Source organism: Palaemon carinicauda, chromosome 43, assembly GCF_036898095.1.
Source record: "Palaemon carinicauda isolate YSFRI2023 chromosome 43, ASM3689809v2, whole genome shotgun sequence".
NCBI classification, from domain to species: domain Eukaryota; kingdom Metazoa; phylum Arthropoda; class Malacostraca; order Decapoda; family Palaemonidae; genus Palaemon; species Palaemon carinicauda.
Window position 1 is genome coordinate 40,976,511 of NC_090767.1, and position 9,764 is coordinate 40,986,274.

Sequence of the window (9,764 nt, forward strand, 5' to 3'; positions counted from 1 at the left end):
AAAAACCACGAGGAGGTGAAAATATGCTGCCTGAAAAACAACCCCAAGAATTTACTTTGCACATACACCGGTGAATACTTAGGAACAAAAAGATCCTGTCACGGTCGCCATTTTGTGATGGATGGCTTGACCACCACACAAAAACACTAAACTTTTCAAACAGTATTCACTTAAGTACCATACTAAGTCCACAAAAGGTGGAATAGTATACAATTTCAACAAGAGTGCAAAGTCAATTCAAGGGGACAAAGAAAATACCACAAAAATATACTTAATTTTAATACACAAGTTTCAGACAGAAATAACACCTGAACCTCAACAATACAGTAATTAATGATAAACACTCACTCTTAAACTCCCTGTAAAAGAAAACAATTACACAATTAAAGAAAGGTCATCAACACAAGCATACAAAAAGGGAAGAGGGTCCAGAAAGGAGGAGGCAAACGAAAAGTAAGAATATCCTAACAATTACACATTAAATATCCCTAACAAATTCCTCATTCACTTCTAAGGGTCTCCTCAGAGGACAATAAACTCTCCAGCTGGAGGCTTAATTCAGGTGGCAGAAAACACGGATCCAAAACAATGGTGGTGGCTGGTTCAATAATGCAGAACGCACAGGAGTACAGGTCGTGGGCCCGACACACAAATATAACATTCAAAATCTTTACCTTGGGGCAGAGAGGTCCCCTTGGCTTTTACTGAACCAAGGGCAGTATAATATATATAGGATAAAAATCCTTAATGCAGAGCGAGGATATCCTGGGAAAGCTAAACAGCTTCACAATGCAGCTCTGTAATGGCGATGAATATAATAAATCCAGCAGCAATTATCGTGCCCTTCAAGGTTGGAGGCTCAGAAACACACTAAGGAACCATCCTCAAAAAAAGCCCCTCTAAAACTCCGTTCACGCAGGAGCGCAGCCACGTAACCAACACCACTTGAAAATATAAAACAGCCGTTAGTCCATTATAACCACTAACATAACCACCAGTGAAAAGACAAACAATTAAAGTAAGAAAACAATAATTCTACAGTATATTTAACCTTATACATCTATAAAAACTTAAATAATTTAGAAATATCAAAGCAATAATGTTACAATATATATATATATATATATATATATATATATATATACAGTATATATATATATATATATATATATATATATATATATATATATATATATATATATATATATATGTATATATATATATATATGTGTGTGTGTATATACATATATATATATATATATATATATATATATATATATATATATATATAAATAAATTTGTTCCGTAACTGGAATACAAACCACGCTATTTATTAGGGGTTATACTTTCGGCGGAGCTGAAATGATGAGCCATTGAAATTTAGCAAGGGTTAACTACCCACACCGCTAGTTAGCGGGGGTAGGGGGGGGGGTAGCTTGCTACCACTCCCGTTCACACACCTGTGATTTACCTCACTTTACTTTTGGCTTGGATGGAGAGCGGTTGTTTCCTCTCATCCTCCTCGCCTATTCTGGACTGCCATTAATTTTTGTCTTTTAATTTACTTTTTCTCAGACATGTATATATATGAAAACATTCTTCATGTTTATGTATATATTTATATAGAAATGTAATAAGTTTCCTTTTCAGTGTTTGTGCTCTGCGTATGATACATATACGACAACAACACATGCGTACATTAGTACCAGAACAAGGCCAGCACTCTTCCACTTTGAGGGGAACAACCTCCCTCTCTGGTCCATCGGTCTTCCCGTTGGCATATAACTGTTGACTCGCCCGCTGCATTGGAATCGTCATCGCCTGGACCCTCTTCATTCAACTATTGTCTTCGCCTTTTCCTACGGGAAACATGGATTACTGAGCGAAGGAATGTGGCTTCTTAGAGATTGACTATGGTCTTTTTCTTCTCAAGGTTTTCTAACTTTCAACAACAGTGTACTATTGGGTAGAGCACCTTTCCCGTTCGCGGTAACGTACCGCAACTTACACTACGGAATCTTTTATCTAACTTTGCAATATATAAGGTGTTTGTATCTAAGAAAACTTAGTGGAGTTGTATTTTATAAAACATAGTCATTTTTTTTTAAACCTGTATATATATATATTGATATCCCTCTGTGCCCATATATATAAAAATGCTTTGATCTGTTATTATTCCTTTCCAGGTATTGACAGTAGCCCCTACACTCAGTAGGGAGTGTAAGGGAGAGGAAATATAGAATATTTCCTGTTACCAGTCTGTACTAGTCTGTGATGCTGCTCTGTATTCATATAACCCGCCTTGTAACTAGAAGTAAGCTACTGTGTTGCTATTTAAGAGTGTGTCATAACCATTAATAGTTAACAGGAGCTATTGAAATGGCATATCTGGTCAGAGGCCCAAGGAGTGAATTCATGTTAGGCGGGGAATGACTGTGTTCGAGTATTGTTATAGTGGGCCCGCAGAGACTTGTACGACATAGTATGCGGGTGTACTGTTCATAAATTAGGACTGTTTAAGTGACTTTGCATCCCAATGGTGGACGAGAGATTGATGAGAACAGTATTGAATTAGGGAAAATTGTGGTACTGTATTTTTCACCGTTATATGTTCTTTATAGATGGCTCTTTAGATAGTAAGTGTTCAAGTGTATTACTGGTCATTACCGATGTTATAAAACTATAGTATTACGGGGTTCTCCTTTAAGCCTAGTTCTGAAGAAATGCTTTTTTTGTTTTAGAGGCTATGTTGAGAATCCTAATATTTTTAAGTCTTTCAAATCCTCAGGTTCTGCAGTCATAGTTTTGTAAGGATTTTGAAGTCCCGTTTTATAACTGTGTGGTGATATATCTTGCATGTAGCTTAGTATTTTTTTCTCTTGCTGGTACAATATGCAAAAGGGATGATAATTTTGCCTTTGACTATCTTGAGTGATATATTAATGTATTCTTAATAGTTTAATTTGCAAATAAATATTTTCTGTTGTTTTTATGAATACAGTATTTCATTATAGTTCCTTACACCATGGTGTCCTTTCCTCATAAGTACAGTAATTTATCATAATTCTTTCCTCCCACACTGTCTCCCGTAATTAATTAAACAATATTTCTTTTCACCTAATGTTCTTATACTTGTACTTATGATCAGCAAGCAAAAGGGAGGAGAAGCAAACGGGTAAGTCAGGTTCTAGCTGGGTCCCCTTGCCCAGTATAAATCAAAGGGTGGTGCCCAGGACTCCGGTCTGTTGAACTGTTACTCAGGTTTTTGGGTATTCCACCGTTGTACATTTGTTGTGTAGTGAACGTCGGGTTGTGGTCGGCATTCGGACAATAGGCAGTTCGGGTGCTACCTCTGGCCACAGTCCGCAAACCACTACAACTTGGCTTATTTATTTATTTTTTTTATTTTTTATATTTCATATTCTTTACACTTTTTTCTTTTGATTTTGAATTTTCATCACTTTCAGTGACGGGTTACGGTACGTTATCGTAGTCACCATCTCTACCTCCTCCCCGACCGTCTGTCACTTACTGCGTAGCAATTGCTACACCTGTGTGTGTGCGTTTGTGCATACGCACATGAGTGTTATTGTATCAATATTTGTTTTAGTTAATAAAGGAATTCAGATTCGCTGTTATTACTTTCTTAGTTACATTTAATTGTTTTTCAACTCGTTGACGCTGTTAAAAATCATATGTACTCTAAACAAATTTTTGTTTAATCTCTCTCTCTCTCTCTCTCTCTCTCTCTCTCTCTCTCTCTCTCTCTCTCTCTCTCTCTCTCTCTCTCTCTCTCTCTCTCGGAAAAAAAATTAATAGACGTCTCTAACACCTAACACTATAACAGCGAAGAAGAACAAAGAGAGAGAGAGAGAGAGAGAGAGAGAGAGAGAGAGAGAGAGAGAGAGAGATTTTATTTAAAGGATTTGTTCTGTAACTGAAATACTTGGGGTAATTACTTCGGCGTAGCTGAATGACGAGCCATAAGAATTTTAACGAGGGTTTACTACTGCACCGCTAGTTAGCGGGGGGTAGGGAGGGTTAGCTAGCTACCCCCCCCCCCCCCCCTCACACACACCGGTGATTGCCCCACTTTACTTTTGGCTGGGGTGGAGAACAGACCTGTCTGCTCTCTCCCTCGCTTTGACTGCCATATTTAATCTGTTTTTGCTTTTTCTTCCTCACAGTGTGTTTGAAGTTGGCCTCTACTGATTATGCCTACGTGGCCTGGACTTCCCGGCCGCCCTTGTGGGACTTTTATGTCGGCGGTCGACACCGATTCCCACACCTTGTGTCCTCATTGTAGGGGCCAGCGGTGTGATAGCGGTAATGTATGTATCGAATGTAGCGAGTGGTCTACCTCCCAGTGGGAGAGGTTTGGCCGACGCTGGCAGAAAAAGTCTAAAAGGGATCTTTCTCCTTCAGAGGCTTCTTTGAAGAGAGAAAATTCCAAGACTTCTTCTTCCGTAGCCCTTTCCTCCTCCGAAGCTCCCCCTCGAGCAATCTCTTCCGAGAGGCCGGTGAGTGGTAGCTAGACCGTATTGCTGTTGACCAATCCCGGGGTGCGGGAGAGGTAGTTGCCTCCCATAGCGAGGCGGCTGCCCCTCTTCCCCCGGAGAAGGATATGAACATTGATTTTTCTGTCAATAACAATGATTTGTTGCAGCTTTGGGCTTCCTTGGGGTTGCAGGGTTCGCCCTCCAGGGAAGCCCTGTTTGACATGATCAAACTTGGTGCAGCTGTCAAACAATCGCCAACTACAGCAGGGATAGATCCTCTGTTTGTTGTTGACGTTGTTGTGACGGAGGCCTCTCGTGGGTCTAGTCAAACCCCCGTTCCTGTTGCTGAGGTAGCTGAAGGCTTAGTTTCCCCCTCCGAACACCTTTCTAGGGAGGAACTAAGTCCTACGGTCTTTCCTGCCAGTGATTCTCCCCCGCGGGGGAGTTCACTCACAGAGACTCCTCTTCGGAGGCCCTACGATGGTCAGCCTGCTGACCCCACGCCCCCTCGTGGGCGTATAAGGCGGAAGGCTCGTCCTCCCCTTCGCCGTAGAGGTCTTCCTTCCCCTCACAAGTGTGTTAGGAGGCGCCTCTTCGGCTCGTCGTCACCACAGTCCTCTGCGGAGGAGACGACTCGCCGTTTGCCGATCCTGCCAGCTATCCCTTTAGACCTCTCCGTGGATCGTTTGCGATCCCCTTCAGAGGAAGGTCATCCTTCGGGACCCTGTGACCAGTCTCCCTCCAGACCTGCTGACCTGCCGTCACCCTTTGAGGATGCTGATACGCTTTACGCGCCACCCGAACCTGCCATTGCGCAGGCACAAGGGACTTGAGCGCAAATCTGCGGCTCTTGCCCTCAAGCGCCAGGTTCAACCTGCGCGCCCTTATGCTGCTGCTGCTGCCGTTCCAGTCTTAGCGTCACAGCGCTCACCTGCGAGCGTGCGCGCCCCTGTTCCTGTAACGCGCCAGGGTTCCCCTGCGCGCCCACATCCTTCTGCGCCCCGGCGCCCGCCGGCAGTTTGTGATCTAGCGCGCCAGCACTCACCTGCGCACACGCGCCCACCTGCGCCCCAGCGTTCTCCGGTTCCTGCCACGTCGCGTGCAGTCCAAGAGGCTCCTAGGTTAGCGCACGGGCGCTCCCAGGTACCCCTGGACTCTCCTTCCAGACCGCGCAATCCTGCACGCGCTCCTCCAGTCGCGCGTGATGCTCTGGTTGCGCGCCAGGTTCCAGTCTCTCTCAAAGCGCCCCATGCAACCCAACAGTGCACACTTGTGCAACCTAATCCGACCGCGCGCCCTGCGCGCCCACTTCAGCAGCGCACACACATCCTGATGCGCGCCATGCGCGCCCACGATCACCTGTGCGCCCAGCGCGCCCACAGGTTAATACAGTGAACCCTCGTTTATCGCGGTAGATAGGTTCCAGACCCGGCCGCGATAGGTGAAAATCCGCAAAGTAGTGACATCATATTTACCTATTTATTTAACATGTATATTCGGACTTTTAAAACCTTCCCTTGTACGTAGTACTGTTAACAAACTACCCTTTAATGTACAGAACACTTAATGCATGTACTACAGTACCCTAAACTAAAACACGCACAAATATTAAAGGCGATTTTATATCATGCGTTTCCTAAACACCTAAAAAGCACGATAAAAAATGGCAACCAATGTTTTGTTTACGTTCATCTCTGATCATAATGAAGAAACAAACTCATTTAGTGTACACATACATGTATAGGTTAGTTTTTGCATCGATTATATTGATTATACAGTATGTTTATTTTTTTATTACCAATGTTTTACTTAATTTTTCTTAGTACTTCCAAATGAAATGTTTTTCTTTATGACGCCGCCTGAAACGACGGCGTCATAAAGTACTGTACGCTCAGTAAACAACCACGCTCAGAACAAAGAAGGCATTTAACGCGCATGATGAAAGTGATAAATAATGATATTTACAGTAAAAGCATTTACAAAATATGTTTTTAGTACAAATATAATTTACCATATCTATATAAAATCATACAGTACATACTGTACATAGCAAAGCAGGAAAACAATTTACGAGAGAGAGAGAGAGAGAGAGAGAGAGAGAGAGAGAGAGAGAGAGAGAGAGAGAGAGAGAGAGATTGTTTTACGTACGTAAATGTAAATTTTAAACAAAAAAAATATGATAGGTTACAACATGTAGACTTTTAAAACCTTTCCTTTAACTTAATGCATACAGTACTAAACTATAAAACAGGCACAAATATTAGAATGTTAGAATATTAAAGTAAAAAATAAAGATTGTTGCTGTACTCACCACGAAAGAAGTTCAAGAAAAACTTGAATGATGATGGCGATGAATTTGCTGCACAGTAGAAATGATGATGATGAAGCTGATGATGTGTTCTACTGTGCAGCCAGGTAGTATTTTACGTCTCTTCAGACGGAGGTGTCTTTTCCTGGGACACCTCTTCAACTTCTTCCAAAGGTGTAGTAGCAGGAAGAACTGGCTCTTTTTCGTGAGGCTGGAAGAACATTGTGATCGGAAGTTGTTGCCGCTGCTTTTTTTTTTCGATCTAAGAGCATCTTGTAGGGAGTCATGATGTCATCAACCTTGTTGCAGAATTGCATCGACTGAACCATATCCTCGTCCCACTCTTGCAACATTTCTTTCACCTCCATTATATGGTTGCAGACCTTGGCAAGCCGTTCTAGTGTTAAGCCCGTTTCTTCGACATTTTCTTGGGTCTCTTCCTGGGTTTCACTCTCTTCTTCGCTTGCCGATTTCGTCAGGTCTTCGAGGTCTGCGTCAGTTAGGGGCTGGGAATGGCAGTCCAACAACTCGTCGACGTCTTCAGTCGTCATGTCGCCAAACCCGTCACCTCCAATTATGGCAGCCAACTGCACAGATTTGCGTACTGCAGAGTGTTGGATTTCAGCAGGTGTAAATCCCTCGTCGTCGTAAACTATCTCGGGCCACAACTTCTTCCAGCTCGCATTCACAGTTGCAGGTTTCATCTCTTGAAGTGCCTTCTGAATATTCTTCAGGCATGTGGCTATGGTGTACTGCCGCCAGTACGCCTTCAAGTTAAAATCTTCATCCTCATTATCTTGGGCAGCATCCACACACGCAACGAGGTCCGCCAAGGTATTCTTCGTGTAGAGGGCCTTGAACGCCCTGATAACCCCCTGGTCCATCGGTTGAATTAATGACGTGGTGTTGGGTGGCAGGAACTCAACCTGAACGCCCTCACGCGACAGGTCAGTTGCGTGTCCACCAGCGTTATCCATAAGGAGAAGGATCTTAAATGGCAAGCCCTTCTCTACGAGATATTCACTGACTTGCGAGACGAAACACTGGTGGAACCAGTTGGAGGTCAGCAATTGTAGGGATGAACCCGTCCTCTAAGTGTGGCTCCTTGGTGGGTGGGGGGAATATCCAGACGAAATTAATCTTCTCGTATTTATGGTGAACCCACCGAAACCCGTTGACGACCAATCCGCTTCCTCTCCGGTTGACTCTTCCAGGGAAATAGTTCACTCGATGGACTCGCATTCATCCAGTGTTATTACTCTGGAACCTTTCATTCCAACTTCCCCCAGATGCCAGAGAAATAAAAACTCTGGCAGTTTAAATGAATATTTAAGGGTCCTATATTGTGAGGGAATTACTCGCAATGGGAATTATGAAGAATTATTTGATGTTCTGAAAAAGTTTGGAGATATAACAAGAATGAAACTGCAGCTCTCCAAAGATAAACAAGAATTTGAGGCTTATGTCACTTTTAGTAACACATTACAAGCTACAAATGCTTTTCATGAAATAAGAAATGGTAAAGTTTCTGACCTTTCTTGTCGAGTGAAATTGCATAGTATAAAAAATGTTTTAGACTCGGAATATGACTTTATACCCAAATGCTCTGCCTTGCATGAAGAAGTTCTGGAAAATACCAGAATAGTACCAGAACCAGTCTGGTATGTTGCTTCATACAAGGAGGGATGTAATAATCTGATAAAGGGGTATGAATGTATTGAAAAAAAGGTAGGCTGTATTCCACAGGGAAATTTAACAAGCTATGGCCGTTGTCTGCTTATTAAAGCAGGTAACGAATCTCAAGCTGTATTATTGAATAATTTTAAAGCTTCCTCGTCAGATATAATTCAGAGAGTCTCTCCTCACCACTCTTACAACCACGCAAGAGGAATTATTTATAGTAGGGATCTAAGTGAATTTTCTGATGAAGATATACTGAAAAGATGCCCAGCTACCGTTCTTAAAGCTAAAAAACTAAAAGGGAATAATAATGCAATTTGTTTAATCTTTTCATCACATTACCAACCAGATTACATCAAGATCAGACACTTAAACATTCCGGTCAAGAAATTCCACCCACGACCAATGCAATGTTATAAGTGTTACGAGTATGGCCACATTAATGTAAAGTGTACTAATAAGAAAAGATGTTATATTTGTTCCGAATTTCATGATCCCAACGAATTCCATGATACCTCCGCCGATTTTACTCATGAAAAGTTTTGTTTCCATTGTGAGGGAGCTCACTCTCCCAATTCTAAACTGTGTCCTCAGTACAAACTGGAGCAATCAATAATTGAGACTGCCAATAATGAGCATATAACTTTTGGCGCAGCAAGGAAAAAACTTAATGGTTCTAATCCAACATATGCCAGAGTTTTGTCCAATCCCGTAAAGTTAAATAATAATTCAAGGAATACTTACCCCACAGTTACTGCTGGATCTAAATATACTGAGATTTCACCTTCTTCATCAACAAATCCCTCAAGGCCCGACAAGATTTCCAATAATTCCAGCAAGCCACAGAACTTTCATCCAGTTCCAGCTATTCTGGAAAACAATAATAGCAGTAGAATAAACAAAAAACCAAATAACAAAGTAGGCCAAAATGGTCCCTTAAAGCAAGAAGACCGTATTCCACTGCAAAACCGTTTCAACACACTTGCCACAGACAGTGCCAGCAAGGCTATAGAAAACAGGAGAAATAGAGATGGTTGATATCGAGCCCCATAAATCAAAATGCGTAAGCAAGAAAAGAGTAATTGAAGATACAACACCACCCAAACCCAAAAAAACAAATAATATAGAATTTATACCAGATGCAATTGAAATGGATATCGAAAAATTACTAGAACTCCCAACCTCTGGACCCGAACCTAACACAGTCAATAACCACATCACTAAACAAGTGATAAACGTTGAAGTCCATAGGAATCCCAATGACCCTCAAGGAAGTG